Source organism: Myotis brandtii, unplaced genomic scaffold, assembly GCF_000412655.1.
Source record: "Myotis brandtii unplaced genomic scaffold, ASM41265v1 scaffold185, whole genome shotgun sequence".
In the NCBI taxonomy this organism is placed as follows: domain Eukaryota; kingdom Metazoa; phylum Chordata; class Mammalia; order Chiroptera; family Vespertilionidae; genus Myotis; species Myotis brandtii.
The window spans coordinates 5,292,970-5,305,367 of record NW_005356870.1 but is presented as its reverse complement, the minus strand read 5'-3'; the positions used below and the strand labels follow the sequence as shown (position 1 = coordinate 5,305,367).

Sequence of the window (12,398 nt, the reverse complement as noted above, 5' to 3'; positions counted from 1 at the left end):
GGGGGGCTCAAGTGGCAGGAACCCACTCCAACAGAAACGGTTAAAATCCTCCACCTGAGAACTTCCATTTTGCCACATTTAGCTGAAGGTAGGGAAGATATGGGAGCATGTCAGTGGAGGACAGAAAATCAGCAGCTGCTGCTAAGCAAATCTTTTTATACCTTCAGAAAACCAGCAGGCTGAGCAACTAGAGTAACATCCATCCATCCATCCATCCATCCATCCATCCATCCATCCACCTATCCATCCATTATCCATCATCCATCATTCTATTATCCATCCATCCATAACCAGTTGGCATATTGTAATGGACCCAGAGCACTATGCTAGACCCTGTGAATAAAGAGAAAAAAGACTCAGCACTGCCTTCGATGGGTTCATGGTTAGTGGGGAGATAGGCAACTAAACAGATAAATAAAACATAGCCATCTGTGCTATAACAGAATCTGTACTGAGAACTGGGAGCAAGGAGGAGGGTGCCCCACCCCCACAACTATGCCAAGGAGGTGAAATTTGAGCTGGTCCTTGAAGGAGGACAAGGAGTTTTCTAGGTGGAGAAAATGGGGTGGACTTGCTTCAGAATCCTTCCCATCACTGTGCTCCAGGAAGCAACACTGACCTATCAGATCTGGCCCATGAGAGAAAAACTCTTTGCTACCCTTGGTGTCATGGAAGCCAAGAAAAGAAAGGCTTATACAAAGGAGAGAGAGAGCAGAAGCCATTTTAAATACTAGAGAGGCAGAAGAGAACAAAGCCTGAAAGAAGCCAGCTGGGCTACGTGGATAGGGGGTCTTGTGGACCATGGAGAGCAGTTTGAGCGCCGCAGGACAGTAGTCAGTGCGCAGGATTCCAGCAGATTGCAGGCACCCCGGGTGCTGCCTGCCCACGGTGGCACTGTGCTGGGAGCCGGGAAGTTTAAGCTGTAATTGCCAGGTTCCTGGTGACACACTGTGATGCCATCAACCTTATCAAGAAATAAAAATAATCTGATTTTGAGAAGCAGTTAACATTTATAATTACATTAACCATTACATTTTCTCTCTGTGGATAATTTTCCAAACCTGTTTTAAGGATCAGTAAACATCTTACTCCTAAGATACATTAGATGAACCCATATGCAGTATGCATTTTGTTTGCATATCCCACAATTGCATTTGGAGGACATTGAAAGATTTTTTTTTTAAATCACCAAATGCAAATGGCTGCCGATGTTGGAAAAGCATTTGTCAACAATATTTTCTGCTTTCTATATTTATAACATGTGGCTTAAAACACATAAGACAATCCCGAGGTTGCCTGGAAATGGCTCTGCAGAAGGAAATGGGCACTGCAAGGTACTTAGCCCCAGGAGTCATCCAGCTCTGGCTCCAGCCTGGGTTTGACCTTGGACGAATTGCTTAACTTCTGCAATCCTTTGTTTCTTCATCTGGAAAGTGACAGGCCTGGCCCTGGGCACTCCAGTTGAGAGAAAGTCTATGATTCATCTCTGGCCAACCCACCTTTACACCCAAATTCATCAGGAGGCACCCACATCAATAATTTATATACACCTGCAGGTCAGCTCTGCAATAGAATCAAGTTTCCTCTATTTTTCTGCTTCCAATTGAATTCAAACTCCCTGTCCCCTGCCATCTAATGACACCACCCAAGGTCTGTAGAGGTCAGAGTTGATGACATCTAAGGTGCTTTCAAAGCCCAACATTTCTAGGAAGGGACCATCAATATTAATTAAATGTTGGCAGATCTCAGGATTCCTTAGTATTCTCAAAAATGTGCAAGCTCACCCATCCTGCGTGCCCACGAGGAATTTGGGTCTACCTGCAGATCTGGTTACTGTATCAATTGGGCCACATCCAAAGGCCACAACACTCTGCCTCCTGAATTTCAAATGTGTTCTTACTGAAAATTCTGATGAATACCTAAAGAATTAAGCAAACTCCTGGCCCAAACCATTAAAGTCATCGGGTATTGTTATCATTACCCCTGACGATAAGTTAGAAATCAGGGTCTTGTGTTGACACATGCATTTCTTCAAAAATTATGCAATGAATGAATAGCTGTGAAAGGACCCAGAGCAAGGAGAAGGGGGGCAGCACCTAACCCCATCCAGACACGAGAGTCCTTCAGAGCTGATACCTTAGCCCAAGGATAGGTAAGCTCTCAGCTCTTTGGCTCCTGGATTTGTCTTTGCTTCTCTGCTCTTTCTCTTCATTCTCATTTCCAGGGTCTGCTTCCTCTGCACAGCCATCAAAGGCTGGTTTTCCCCAGGATTCTGTCATCGCCCTCTTCTTCATCATTATATGTAATCTTCCAAGGCTCACTCATTTTTCTGGACTTAAAAATGTGTCTGTTGCATAATAGCATAAACAATAAAGTTAAAAAATGTGCATTTTTCTGATGAGACCTGGACCCTGAGCATCCCCACTGGGAGCACAGAGACAGGGGGAAAGAGCAGGAGTCCCCCTGCCCTCCACACAACGTGCGATCTAAAGCTCAGTGAATAGCACCACCAGCCACCCTGCTTTCTGAGCCAGAAACCTGGATCCACCTCAGACTTCTTCTCTCTCCCCCCTAACAGGTCACAGAGTCCTTTCCGAGATACTACTCTTCTCCTTGCTGCCACCTTCTCTCCATGTCAACTGCTACTGCCTTAATCTGGATTCCCATCATCTCGCTCCCGAACCATTTCCATAGCATGATCTGGTCTCGCTACCCCCACTTATCCTTTACTGCAGTCAGAATGATCTTTCTCCAATGAAAATCAGGTCATGGTCTCCTTTTATTGTGTCCTTCCATGGCTCTGTAAGTGGAGTCCTTCATTTCCACCCCCAGGAACTTCTTGCATCTTCCTGTGGCTGTTTCACACCTCCAGGCCTTGTCATCTGCCTGGACAGCCAATTCCTTTGCCTGTCTGGTGGGTTCTTATTCATCCCTTGAGACCCAATTCAAGTTGTACCTCCTCTGTGAAGACAACCTTCACCCTGTTCTACCCTCTTCTCCACAAGGCGCACTATGCAGTTTTCTTGCCCCCATCACTTACTGGGGTTCTTCCAATTGCAAGTGGACCATGGCTGGGCCTGGAATCATCTGAGGACTTGCTCACTCACACGTCTGGAACCTGGGCTGGGAAGACTCTAACAGCTGGGGCTCCTCAGGAGGCATCTCTTTTTCACTTTGTCTCTCTATGTCAGAGTAGCCTGACATGGCACCTCAAAGCTCAGAAGGTACATGGAGAGAGAGAGAGAGAGAGAGAGAGAGAGAGAGAGAGAGAAACAGGCAGAAGCCATTTAGCCTTTATAACCCACCCTCACAAGTCCCGCAGTGCCACTTCTACAACATTCCATTGATCCAGGCTGGCACAAAGGCCTGCCCAAGTAATGGGGAGAGGACATGGACTCTACCTCTTGATTGGTGAACATCAAGGTTCTGGAAGAACATGTAGGGCTGGAAATATTGTTGTGAGCATTTTTGGAAAATACCATCTGCCACACTCTGTTAACAAGGCTTCATCCTACTGTGAGTTCTTGGTTATCAGCATTCCATTGAACAAGCACCCTAGCAAACAGTACTTCTACATATCTATGAAAGATGGACTTCGATGCTGGAAAGTCCATTCAGAGTCCCTGTGAGATCCCCGAGCAACTGCTGAACCTCCAGAAAGCCTTAGACTTTTCAGAGTCACCCATGGATGATATCCAGCTGCTCATTACTTGGAACTGAAGGAATCAGAGAGGCATGTGGGCTCCCAATCAATTCTGCCACAAACTAGCTCCCTGGTCTCAGGCAACGTGTGAGTCTATAAAAACCGGGGGCTGACCTAAGTCCTGCCTGGGCCATTCTGTGGTTTGACTGGTATAAACCTGGCTTTGTCAAGTCCCAACAGTTACCATAGAGATATTTTCCACGGTGGGGCTCTCCACCTGGGTTGTTTGTGGCCATCTCCTCTTGGTAGGAACCAAAGGACCTACACACCTGGCCTAGTTAGGAGCAGGGAGAAATCAACTCAAGATAGAGAAGCCAGTGGAGGGAGAAAAGTGCACAGGCAGAGTTAAAACGGGGAACAGGCAGCCTGACTATAATGCTGTTGAAGTTGACATTGGCTCAGAACCATTAGGGTGGGTGAACTAGGCTGGTCTCCTCAGCGAGATAAGGAAACTGTAATAAACCTTGCTCCAGCTTGTCTCTCTTTCTCCCCCCACCCCCCAGACAGGTGCTTTTCCTCTTCTAGGGTAGAGTATTTAACATAAATACACAAGGTTTGCTAGGCCAACTTATCCCATGGAGGGGCCCCTCGGGTGGTCAGAATTAAATCAGAATTTTTATTACTGCCTTGGCTCGAGTTGAAACTTGTCCCATCTGGTTGAAATGAGGGACATATTCTCCTGTTGTGCAAATAAAAGATAATAATAAAAAAAGCTGAGGAATTACAAATGGACTTTGCAAAAGAACTTAGGTGGTTCCAAATTCCCTAGGGATTTTAGGGGGGAATTTAATTTCTCTGTTGTCACTTAAAGCAGCATCATGGTGTGTGTTCTTTGGGTTTTTCCTCTTTGTTGAACGTACACAAATGGCCAGGAAAATAACGATAGAGAGAAAGTGTCTAATGAAAGTAGTTTTAGGAGGGTAGCAGTGGTCTTCTACTGGACTGACCTTGCTCCTGCGGCAGCTTCAAACAAGGGCTGTTGACAAGCCTGGCATCCTCATCTCTTCCTATGGATTATTCATATTGGATGCTTTCCAGTAGACCAAGTACTGGGGACATAACCACTAATAAAATGTTCTTTCCTCCCAAGCTTATACTATGCCTTTTATGTTATAATATATTGAAGAAGATTGGTGGGGGGGGGGATCACTATTTTACTATAACTGCTATTGATATTTTGATGTATTTTCTTCCTGGGTACATAAAATATGTATGTGGCTGTAATAATACTAAATATAAAAAAATTTATCCTGCTTTTTCTGAAAAAGACCATTAACTAGCGCTATTAGCTAAGGCGCTAAAAGGCAGGGGGAGAGATTTCCCGGAACAAAGTCAGGAGCGTGTGGATAAATCAGTGCAACTAGAGGCCTTGGTTGCTCTGAGACATCACCTTTGGGGTCTTGTTTGTTAGTTATCCTAAGACATATTCGGCACCCTCCTCCCTCATTCTTCACAACACAAACCCACAGCAGTGCTGTCCAGGGCAGAAGGACTAAGGATGTGCTAATAATTCAGTCTCACACAGCCCACTCAGTTTCTATTGAGTCAGCTGCCACACTCAACTCCCACCTCCTCCTGAGGACACAGGGTCTTGCTGGGCTAAAGCAAAGAGCACCCAGCGGTTGGGGGCACTGCCTTTGAAAGCCTCCGTTAGTGCTGGCCTGGGAGAGGTTATTGTTTGAACCTTCGGTCCTGCTCCATTATATCTTTCACTCCAAAACCTGAAACAACACCAAACCCTTGCCGAAGAGACGGCAACCTGAGGAAGACAGACCCAGTGCCTCCGTGCAGAGTTTGTCTTCATTGCTCACCTTGCCCAGTCACGGTGGTGGATAGAGTGTGTGTGGGGCGTGGAGCTTGTACAGTCCGGGAGCCCTGCACATAGGAAAGCAAATAAGACACAATTTGGTACAGGGTTTGGGGAGCGTCCCAGGCAAGTGAGAGTCCCCTTCACTGTGTTAAGTTCACAGTAAACCCACCCTGGCTGTCACCTTCACAGCCCTGCCCTGGGGGAGGAGGCCTCCCCTTTGCTAATTTGCCCAAGTGAGAGGGGGTCAGGATGGTGTGGGAGAACAGCCCTGGTCCTGGCCCTTAGCACGGAACTCTTGTCCCCAGAGAGGCTGGTATATGCAAAATGAATGTAAGCAAAAGTGACAGGAAGAGTTAGAGAAACAAAGATGATGGAAAAATGGACCTCCTAATCCCACATGACGTGTATCCCCGCATTCCTGGAAGGGAGGAGTTGGCCTGATGTCTTGTTCTCTCCTGGCATCTCTGCAAATTCCTTTCCTGATAAGAACTTAAAACATGTAACACAGAGGTTCAGTGAGTTTCCTGGGGAGGTCTTCATGTACTAAATGGCTGGTTAAGTAAGGTGCTCAGAGCAGTGCCCAGCACCTAGTAAGTGCTGTGTGCTTGTTATGATGATCTCCAGTATAGTAATAATAATATTATTATCATTTATTAATAAAAAAGGGTTTCCATGGAAGTTGAGGTTCTCCCATCAGCCCTGAGTTCTCTTTCCTACATAGCAAGAGTAGTGCTTTTAACTGTGTACCCACCGAAGGTGCAGAGCCCCGGGCCCAGCATCATATGTTAACACTCATAGCAAGCTGTCTAAACACAGGGAGGGAGCAGAGGTGGTGAACTTCCAGAGAGCTCTGTGCTCGCTAACAAACCTAGGGGCGGTTTCCATCGGGCTTACTCAGCCATGTAGCATTTGAGATTTTCCTTTCTAGGACTATCAGGCTTTTAATCAAATGCATTGCATTGATTGTAGCATTTATTGAGCTCCTACTATGTGCTAGGCCATAGGCTAGGGGACAAGTGAGGATTATGAGATCATGGCTACCAAGACTTAAATTATTGTGCACCTATTAAGTACTAGGCACTATACTATGTTCTTTGGGGTCCATGAGCTTGTTTTATGCTCAGAGCAGTCTTTAAGGGAGACATGGTTAACCCCATCATATAAAAAGAGAAACAGAACCTAAGAGTTAAATAAAAATTCTCAAGGTCACATGCTAATGGCTACTGGCGTTAGAATTCAAACCCACAGTCTCTGCTTTAAGCTGCACTTTCCTTCTTTTTTATTCCTCTCCTGTCCATAAGGGGATCATATCCTTGGAGAAGCAATCAATTTCTGTCTTGTTGCTTCAGCATCCCTATGTGTCCTTAATTGGAAAGATTTTGAATCAAAATAAGTTACTAGATGGTATTATTTCCTGGATTGAAAATCAGGTTGGATTATAGATATTTCTTTGTTATTTAGAATTCATTTTTATTACAGAAGTAATTCATGCTCATTGAAGAAAATCTTTCAAAGGCAGATATTTATTGATACAAGAATAATTAATTGGCCACAATTGCATTATCTGGAGATAATAATTGTTAACATTTTGGGGTTCACCTTCTCATCTTATTTCCATGTGATAATTTGTTATAAAGTTGTTGACCAGATCACCAATATAGTAAAAGACTACTTTGAATATTTAAACATTCTTTAAAATACAGTTTTGATGACTTCCTAACCTCCCAGCATATGGATAGCCCATAATTTATTCATCTGTTCCTTAATTCCTTTACCTCTACAGACAGGGCCTCCATCCATCAAGGAGTGTGTGTTTCCGTATTGCACAAGGGCTCCTGTTCGAGGGGGTGAAGAGGGGGAGGCTGAAGTCTAGGGCATCACATTCACAGGCTGCAGGGTGGAGGGGAAAACAAGCAAGAGAATGTCTTTTTCTAATTAGCACTAAGGCTCCCAGAGGCCAGCAGCAGCCTTGATGATAGATGATACTCTGCTGAATTGAATATAGAAAGTTCTAGAGTATTATCTGCTGTTGGCAACTTCTACTAACAGAGCCCGCTACCCCCTGCATTAACTTCTGTGTCTCATTTTTCAAATGAAAAAAATTAAAAGTTTATATCACTGCAATTTATTTCTTTTACCATTAATTCCATTGCACCACCTTTTTTTAAAAGAGCTATAGTTACACAGAATCATGGTTCTGCGGGTAATGGGAGATTTTTCCATTTGTTTTTATTTCCACAATGCAATGTCATGAGTATTTTAAATGTGGCAAAAATATACAACCACTAAAGATCATTTATAGCAAATGCAGTTATGATTGATTGAGAGTATACTAATACAGGCTACACAATAATGCCAAGTCCTCGGGTTTATATATTTCCAGGAAAGGAGTGGGACTTCTGTATGTTTGAGGGATGTGGTCATAACGCTGAGTGGCACTGAGTTTTCCCCCAATGGTTTCGGCAGGAGCAGAAGGTCGCCACGGTTGTATAGTGTCCGGCTCCATTATAGATGATCGTGCAGAATGGTAAAGGGGAAATTAGTGGTGGTTAAGATGATTCTTTTTCTATTAAGAATTAATGACATTTATTATGGACCTGTTTCTCTAGCTGCCTTTGCCACAGGAAATGTGTTGGCCTGTAAATTACCTGATACATTTCACATGTCCCTGAGTTTTGGCTAATGTACCCGTCCGTGGATGCAAACACCCATTTACATGCTGTAGCTCTGTTCTGAGCATAGCTCGGGGAACAGACAGCCCGGTCTGGAGTTTCCACTGCTTTCCCGGCTGAAGTCCGGGAGCAGGCCTCGCAGGGCTGCAGCTGACAGCTTTAATCCTCTGCTTGGAGCAGAGAGGCTGCGAACGTGCAGACCGGAGCTTGGGGCTGGCCTAGGGTTAGCCTTTCATTTTCAACCAAGAAATGCCGGGGGAATGGAGAGGAACCGTGACTTAATAGGAAGGCTTACGTATGGATGCTTGCCAGCGAACTGTAATAATAACAGCAACTTCATCTTCATTTTCCACTAAGGAGTGTGGGTTTTAGACATTCCCAAAAGTTAAGAAACACATGGCCATAACAACAGTCTGTGAATCAGGGCAGAATCGTGTAGTTCTTTGAAGAGCCTCTCTTCAAATTGAATTCAATTTATACAGCAAAAATAAATGTTCGCCTTCATATAGAAAATGGATATAAGACAAGCATGTGAAGTACTAAACAGGTATATGAAGCTTTCTGTCTAGTTGTTTTTCCTTCCTCCCTTCCATTTTTCTTCTATTTTTCAAATATATTTTTTGTTGATTTCAGAGAGGAAGGGAGAAGGAGAGAGACATGGAAACATCAATGATGAGAGAGAATCATGGATCGGCTGCCTCCTGCATGCCCCACCCTGGGGATCGAGCCTGCAACCCAGGCATGTGCCCTGACCAAGAATCGAACCGTGACCTCCTGGTTCATAGGTTGATGCTCAACCACTGAGCCACGCCGGTGGGGCCCTTCCCTTCTTTTTTATCTTTGTAAGGCTTGTATGTGTCTGGAGGGAGGGGACCTCTGCCCTGGGTCTAGTTTTGAAATTTTGGACACAGCAGAAAGCGGCAGTAGCAGAGTAAAACTTAGAGCCCCTTACGAGCTAGGTGACTTTGGTAAGTCCGCTCAGCTCTTGGAGCCTCAGTTTCTGCATCTGTAAGATAGAGGTGCAGGTTATCAGGAGGTTAAAATGTCCACGTTGTATAGCAGTGCTGGTCATTGCTAATAAGGGCAGGAGCATACGTCATCACCGCCACAGGATGAGACTGGGAGCAGTCCTTGCCCCCACACCCGCTCTCACGGTGGTCACTATTGCACATGCGGAGGGAGAGCCAGGAAACCACCTGTCACTCAGTCACCACCTGTTTGGACTGAGAAATTCATGGAAACCCCCTCCTAGGGGGTCAGTTTTCTCAGGCATGACATGGGGGAGTGGGAACTGGAGGCTGTTCTGGGTGCTTTGGGAGATAACTTCTCTGAGTCTAGAAATAAATCCAAGGGGCTAAGACACGGGATTCTGCTTTCTCGCCGGCGGGGATCAGAAGCCGAGATAATGACTTAGCGCTTACCTCCCGGCCACGTCTGCTGCCTTTCCCCTCCAGTCTTCTCCGCTCTGGCTTTGACCTTTTGAGTTTGAACTGTCAGCAAGTTGATCAATGATACACTTTGTGTGGCTCCTTTAGTCAATATAAGGTCTAAAGAGCCACTTTTTCTTTTCCTGTAAACAACACGTGCTTATGAACCCAAAGGGGATTGGAGGAAAGTATTGTGTTGTCTCTCCACACACACACACACACACACACACACACACACACACACACACACACACTCCAACAGTGCTGATGTACTTTAAAGTCTAAGAAAGAAGATGAGTTTTAGTTTCACTCATTTCAAGCCTGCTGCTCAGGCCTTTCCCTCGGGCTACATGGGGCCCTGTACCTTACTCCTCCTTCCCGAATAACATTAAAATTCAATTTCAAACTTTCTGCCTTAATGACACCCGAGGGGCCTGAGCAGGGCTTCAGCGGTGTGGCCTTTCCAGGGCTTTGTCCTGGGTGCCTGCAACGGCTGGGCACCCTCTGCCTGGCCTTTCTGGGGTGGGAAGGCAGCATTCTAAGTGCTGCTCAATTGTTTTAACAGGAAAGGGAGAGAGGGAGGGAGGGGAGAGAGAGAGAGAGAGGAGAGAGGGATAGAGGAGGGAGGGAGAGAGAGAAAGAGAATGTGTGTGTGTTCTTCCAGTCACAGAAAGTGGAGAGAAAATAATTCACCTCGATTTTATCCTACAGTGAAGATCATTTACTCATGATTTCAGGAGGAGCAAATAGCCTTTGTCTTTGCCCCTCCCTTCTGTCCATGCACCAGCTGTCGTCTGATAGGACATTTCAGAGCGTCGGTGTGTAAATGGCTTTTGCTCTAACTCTGTCCCCTCCACGTGGGATGCAGGAAAGCAAATTCATGTCCCTGGAGGGACAGGTGGCCCAATGCCCTTCCATCAGCCTGTGTTTCCACTCAGTGACCTGATGGCAGTCTGCCTGCTTCCAGGCCTCCAGCAGCCCAGACGCTTGGATCCTTTCTCATCACCTGCTGCGATGCTGAATGGGAACTGGTGCTTTTGATGTTAAAGTTTGGAAAATGCGATTTTCCCCAACACCAAAGAGTACTCCTGCGTATCCCCGAGCACTTAGAGACAAATGTGTGGATGATTATTAAGATAAATACTGTGTCTCTGATCCAGCAAAAAATAAGGGACTTTCCCACATAACGACCATTTTTAAAATCTGAAATCTGTTTGGAAAAAATATGCAAAAGGCAAGAGTCAATTGCTTAACTTCAAGTTTAAGATCTGAGAGGGAAAATCAATGGTAAGTTTTCCCAGCAACCGTCAATCACCCTCCTTAATAAAACTCTTAAATCCAAAATGCCCCCCTGCTCCTGACTGCAGCATTTACAATAAGACCTTTTATTACAATTATGAATGTGGAATACTGGAAAATAACTTACATTTGGCAAGCAAAATGGTAATACTGTACTCAAGAATTCTCTTATTAAAATGCACACACACTTGAGATTTATCGGTCTTTTGTCTTGTTGCGTTAAGTTCTTAAGCTGATTTTTGATATTACTCCTGTGGCATTTTAAAGCTTTTGTGCTTAAACTGCACATTCTTTTTCTCCAAGCACAGATATTTCAAGATGAAGTAGGCAGAATTTCAAAGAGATAGGGTGGCTAAGTGATGAATGAATGTATTTACCGTGTAACAGAGAATAAAATGCGCCAACATTTTTCTCCTGAAATCAGATTTTTTTTCCACTTCAATAATATATTGTAATATCGCCTCCTCTTTGGGACAATGCATATATGGCAGACTGTGGTTTTCCTCTTATTTTTCTGGATTATGGGTCAGAGTGACCATTTAATATGAATGGGTCAGAAACCCTTGATCCCTCGCTCTCTGGGCCCTTTCCTATCCTTCGGCACCTGCGTCACATTACTTTTCAGACATTTCAATGGCTTCCCTGAAGCGCTTCCTCTCTCTCCTTTATGTTCAATTCCTCCCTGTTAGCCTACCATTCGGTAATGGCTTTGGCATCTCTATGCTATTCGTTTTCATCCCTTGGCCAGCCTGTGATATTTCTGGAGGTAATCTGATGAATTGGTTTGAATAACTCAATTTGGAGAATAGCTAACAGGCAGGGGAAGCGAAGGTCTGAATAACGAGGCCCCTCACTAAAGAAAATACAGTGGAGGCGGAGGCAGGTGTCAGGGACTATGGGCCCACTCCGGCTGGGATTGTGGGGTGTTAAGTATGAGCATTCTTAGAACTTGAGGCAAGAATAGGGAATGAGAATCCATTCTGCCTTCTCTGGCAATCTTGGGGGTGAGGGGTGGCACTTTGTTTATTGTTGCATTGTTATTGCCTTGGAAAGAGGAATAACTACCAAATCAAGTTCATGTTGACCTGAGCCCCTGCTACAGGCTACAAAGCCGAGGGAGGTGTAGGTGGGGATATGGAAGAGCATCAGCTACCGGCAGGAGAGGTTCAGGGAGCGCAGTTGGAAACCAGGGTGGAATATCTAACCTAAGGTGGCCTGTGAGCCTTTGCCTGATGAGTGGTTTAGACCTTGAATAGAGGAATAACTACCAAATCAAGTTCATGTTGACCTGAGCCCCTGCTACAGGCTACAAAGCCGAGGGAGGTGTAGGTGGGGATATGGAAGAGCATCAGCTACTGGCAGGAGAGGTTTGGAGAGTGCAGTTGGAAACCAGGGTGGAATTCCTAACCTAAGGTGGCCTGTGAGCCGTTGCCTGATGAGTGGTTTAGACCTTGAAGAGATTCTCTGAGGTAGGTCTGTGTGAGCCT

At 45.2% G+C, this 12,398-nt stretch overlaps 1 long non-coding RNA gene across 1 annotated transcript; it reads right to left on the bottom strand.

The window, feature by feature from the left end:
- Nucleotides 1–743: 743 nt before the first annotated feature.
- On the bottom strand, nucleotides 744–9,690 carry LOC102244505. The gene is made up of 4 exons (XR_313464.1): nucleotides 9,607–9,690; nucleotides 9,138–9,191; nucleotides 5,515–5,578; nucleotides 744–964 (listed from the first exon to the last, which is right to left on the bottom strand). It is a non-coding gene; the product is annotated as an uncharacterized LOC102244505 (long non-coding RNA).
- Nucleotides 9,691–12,398: the final 2,708 nt, after the last annotated feature.